The sequence below is a fragment of the Tenrec ecaudatus genome, chromosome 13 (assembly GCF_050624435.1).
Source record: "Tenrec ecaudatus isolate mTenEca1 chromosome 13, mTenEca1.hap1, whole genome shotgun sequence".
Taxonomy (NCBI): Eukaryota; Metazoa; Chordata; class Mammalia; order Afrosoricida; family Tenrecidae; genus Tenrec; species Tenrec ecaudatus.
Genome location: NC_134542.1, coordinates 105,222,988 through 105,228,131, shown reverse-complemented (window position 1 = coordinate 105,228,131; position 5,144 = coordinate 105,222,988). Strand labels below are relative to the sequence as shown.

Below are 5,144 nucleotides of genomic sequence, written 5' to 3'. Positions count from 1 at the left end.
GCCTCTGAACCCCCAGGGGCAGTTCTGCCCTGTCTTATAGGGTCGCTGTGAGTCTGAATGTACTCCACAGTGGCGAGTTTAGGGGTCTCCAAAACCTCTCACGCTGCAGGTGAGGAACCTTGTTCCTCCTCAGCAGGGGCAGACCTGGACATCAGGTTAGCCAAGGGTCCTGCGGCGCCCACCCAGGAGCAGCCCAGTTATCACATACCGGAACAGGGAGGCAGGGTCCCTACTAAGGAGAAACTGGGAAAGAGGCTCCGTTTCCAGCCTCAGGTATCAGGCCTCAAGGCTTCCAGTCCAGGTAGGGAATCTGCCTTCCCACTTCCCCGACAATGTCTGTGAGCTTGCCCGTCCCTAACCGACCCATCCTTCCCCTCAAACCGCGCACGCAGCTGATCTCTGGGGTTGGCCCGCGCATCTGCCTGCAAGTCTCACACCACCAGGCTCAGCCCAGCCTTGGCTCGGCCATCCATCCATCCATCCATCCATCCATCCATCCATCCATCCATCCATCCATTGGACGCAGGGACCGTCTTCCTTCCGTTTCCCCGCAGACCCCTCGGAGGGAGAGCGGCTTCCAGGCTGCAACCCCTCCTTCACTACCCACTCTGCTTCTCCTCTCGCCCCCCCCCTCACTGCCCCGCGCCCCCCCCCCCGCATTCCCTTCACACCCACCCGGAGACGGGGAACGAGCCAGACATCCAGTCCCCCCTCCCGGCCCCCAACTCATCCTGCGCCTCCTCCGAGCCCCAACCACCGCCGCGGGGGCCGGGCTCCCGGAGCGGCCGCTGCGGCTCCTCCTCCCAGGCCTTCCCTGCGGTCTTCCCCCCCCCCCCCACCTCCCGGAAACCCAGCGGGGCGCCTCGGCGGCGGGGAGATGCATCGCCGGCCGTCCAGGGCCGCGGCGCGGCGAGCGCCCAGCCCCCGCCGCCCCCGGCGCGCCCCGCGGGCCAGCGCCCTGCACGCCCTGCTGCGGTGCAACCTGACGCCCGGCGCGCAGCGCCTGGTGGTCTCGGCGGTGCTGGCGCTCCTGGTCTTCATCAACGTCGTGCTCATCTTCCTGCTCACCTTCCGCTGACCGCTCGCCACGGAGGCCACGGGTGAGTGGCGAGGGCTTGGCACCAAGGGTCAGCCTCCCTCCAGCCTCTGCTGCGGCCGACTTCTACCTCCTTCCACCTTCCGGTCTGTCCCTGTCCACCCTGTCCGCCCCGGGGGCAGGGCGGGTGCGTTGAGTGTTGTGCCCTCTGTCCCGCAAGGGGCTGCCCCAACGCAGACAGCATGGGAGGGAGGGGCTCCATCCACCCCTCGCTGCACCGTCGGAGGCCGGCGGCATCGGAGAGCCAGGGGTTACATGTGCACTGCAGCCAGTGGGGGTGACCCCAGGGACAGGTGTGATGGGTCCCCTGCTCTGATGTGTGTGACTACCATGGCGTGTGTGTGCGTGAAGGCGTTGGTGTGCACATGGCCGTGACTCACTGTGGTGGTCCGGCTCGTGGGCATTGTGGTGGCTGGGTGTGTGTGTGGGGGAGGGGGTTGGGGGGGTTGGCAATGCAGGCCTGTGACAAAGGCGTTGTATATAACTGCAGTTCTGTTTCACATTTCAGGCCTTGGGGATGGTCCCAGTCAAGACCACTACTCCAGGCAGAGCCCACATGCTACGCAACTTGCTTTCCTGGGAGACCTGGCTGCAGGTGACACAGAGCTGGAGACAGAGCTGGGTGGTCATGGGTTGGCCATTTGGAGACAAGCACCACCAACTGCGGGACTATTGTTGCCTGGACCTTCAAGGCTCCCCTGGGGGTGGCAGGCTGGATTGCCGGAGTCAGATTTGCTCTTCCTGGGAAAATCCCCTCCACCACAACATACCTGTGCCTCATAGGCCAAAGCCCATGGCAGTGGCTGTGTGACCCTCAAGCCCTCCGGTCCAGGGGCGACTGAACCGAGAAGCTGTGTAGGGACAGGCCTCTGCCCAGCACGGGCAGTGATGAACAGCCTGTGGGCTTCAGGACTCCTATTTGACCTCATGGACTCACATGTGGTTTGGGTCGAGGGTCGTGACCGTTTGGCCATGGGGGCCCAGTGCTCTTGCTGACAAACCTGACCGCCTCTATGCGAGTAAAGCATTGCCCTATCTCGTTCCTGTGTATGAGTTATCCATTCGTTGGTGGCCCCATTCAGGTGTGTGCAGGGGACAATATGAGGTGGATCAGGGTCTGGGGCAGGTGTCCAGGTAGGTATGGTGAACCACAGACCTGTGACCAGACGTGCCTGCATAGAACTCTGCTGTGTGGTGTTCAGGCTTTGAGTGGCTCTGAGCACAACGGTGGGTCCCAGGTATGGACAAACTGTAGTCCATGACCCTGTAAGTGAGAAAGGGACAGAGGGAGAGTGACAGCACTTTGACACGACAGGTTCGAGCTGCCTGAATCAGGATCAGAACACACTGCCTGAAGTTCATCTTGATCCTGGGTGATCTGGGTCTGTGTCCTGGGCTTGTCTGGTGTTGTGCCCTTCTGAGACAGCAACTCTCTCGAGGTCCCTCTTCTTCAAGCCCGAGCAGATGTCAGTGCCTATCAATGCCTCACAGTCGCGTAAAAAGCCTTATCTTTCTCCCTCGGAGTGGCTGGTGATTTTGAACTTCTGACAATGGGGTTAGCAGCCCAGTGAGTTAAAAAAAAATCCCCAAATATCTTGTGATGTGGATGAACCTGGAAGCTTTATGATTAGTAAAAATAACACAATCTCAAATTTTTAAAATAGATAAAAATATAGATTATGTTCTCACATTTATGAAATGACATAAACAGAAACTACTGTTCATTAGTGGTCACCAACGGAGGGGGTGTGCGGTAGGGGAGAGGGGGATTCTCTTTCTAGTAAGCCCTTGTTATTTTGGGTGATGAGAAAATTCATCCTTTTTCCATGAGGGTGAATGATACACAGATTGATGAAGGTAAACTATGACGCTAAAATGTACACAATAAAAATGCCTTTTAAAATGCAAATACTAGAAAGGGTGTGGAGAAACAGGAACCGGGAATCTGTAACTATGTACAACCCTGTGGAAAGTGATGTGGCCACACCTTTGACAACTGGCATAGACGATCCATACAATCCAGCAATGCCTCTAGTGGGCACACACCCTAAAGAAGTAACTGACATCCCTCACATAAAAGTATGCTCACAGCAGCAAGATGTAGAGACAGCCCCACGGCCCATCACGAGGAGAATGGATAAAGAACACAGGTACCTGCACAAAGAGCATCCCTAAAAAACTGGTGAAACCACGAAATACTCCACAGTGAGGATGGACCTGTCAATCACAAAAGGACAGCTATTGTATGAGAATACTACTATTAGGATAAACACCAAGACGAAGAAAACCTCTATTCTCAGGTCAAGTAATCCTCTCATCTGGTCTCCCAAGGAACATTGCGATGTGTCTGTCTAATGCTGATAAACCATTTAGTTGAACATCTTAAAAGTCATTTCTTCTGGAGGCCGCACTTCAGCGGGGTCTAACACTGTGCTTGTGACTGAGAATTTCAGTGGGACCTGAAGCAGGTATCACATTCCTGGAACCTAGTGAGCAAGGGCTCATGGCAAGAGGGTGACCCTCAGCCTGGGCCTGCCTTTCCAGGCACTAGGAGCAGCTCTCGAAGGCAGCTTTGGCCTAGAGAAGGGTGAAGCATAAGGAGCCCTTAGGCCAAAAAAACACCCACCAAAACTCTTCCCTCCCACCTTCTCAACATGCCATTCCACATCTTGGCCTGCAGGGGACAGACAGGGTCTTGAGCTTTAGCTAACATCTGGCGACACCAGGAATGGGGTGCAGACCAGACCTGGCCTGACCACTAATGGGGCAGCAGTCTCTTGGATCCAGTTTGCAGGTGCCAGTCTGGCCTCTAGCTTCTAAAGCAACACATGGTCTGAACCAGAACGACGTTCCTACCAGCTAGGCCACCAGCAAGTGTCTCAGAGGCCTAGGGAATGGCCAGCAGGATCCCTCCACTTCCCCACCTGCCCACTCCCAGCCTTCCCCTCCCCCACTGCTTCCACCCTGAGACCTGGCTCCCTGCTGCCCCTGCTGCCACAGGGCTCTGCCACCCATCCTATGCTTAAAGGAGCCCCCCTCCCAACCCCACCCCCACCCCTCCTCCATGAATCAATCCCATAGAATGGTCAGGGAAGTGAGGTGTAGAGCGATGTTCATGGTCCCTCCTATGTCTTCCTGTTGATTGATTCTGAGGCCCGACCCTGGTTAAGAACCCTTACAAAACGCCAGACTGAAAGGCAGCCAGCAGCCACTGGCGGTGTGTGGACAGCATAGTCTGGAGGTGGAGCGGCAGTCTTAGACCCGACGTCTGGGGCACTCGTGACAGAACCTCGGGCTCTACGTGTTTCACTGGAGAGAGGACCTCGATGATTCTATTCTGGCTAGCTGCCATTCTCAAGTTGCGTCAGACGCAGCCGTCCTCCGTACAAGCGAAGGAAACGCTGCCCGGTTCTGCGCCTCTCTCACAATGGTCCTTCCCGTTGAGCCCTTTGCTGCGGCCTGTGTCGCTCCATCTCGCCAAGGCCCTTCTGCAGCCAGGTCTAAGTATTCTTCAGAGCACCTCAACCTTCCTCACGCTGCCGCCCTTGCATACAGTTCATGTTGTCCTGACCCTCCCTACCATCAAATTATTTCATTGCTACTTCCTGTCATTTTCCTACTGTTATGAATCAGGTGACCCTTGTGACAGGGTCATTTGACCCTTAAGGGGGTCGCGACGCACAGGCTGAGAACCGCTGTTTTAGAGGCACACTATCTAAATCGGAATACAATGTTAGCCACATATAATTGCATACTTTCTAGAAAAAGAAACAGTGAAACTAACTTTAATGTTTTAATGCTGTATCCAAACTATCATTTCCACATGTAACTAATACGGAATATACTTGATGAAATATTTTGTATTCTTTTATTTCATACTGGTGTTTTATATCTATAGCCTATCACAAAGGGTCATATTTCAAGTGCTCAATAGTTACAGGTCAGGCTTCCTGTTTCACACAGATAACACTCATAGGGCAAGCGGGGTCCACCTTTCTCCTACCACATGCACCGGTGTGATAATTACATAATGTCATGTCAACTTGAA

General features: G+C 55.2%; 1 long non-coding RNA gene across 1 annotated transcript; it reads left to right on the top strand.

Annotated features, from left to right (window-relative positions):
- Positions 1 to 848: 848 nt before the first annotated feature.
- LOC142424307 (uncharacterized) lies at positions 849 to 2,138 on the top strand. Its single transcript, XR_012779363.1, has 2 exons — positions 849 to 1,100; positions 1,605 to 2,138. It is a non-coding gene; the product is annotated as an uncharacterized LOC142424307 (long non-coding RNA).
- The last annotated feature ends 3,006 nt before the right edge of the window (positions 2,139 to 5,144 follow it).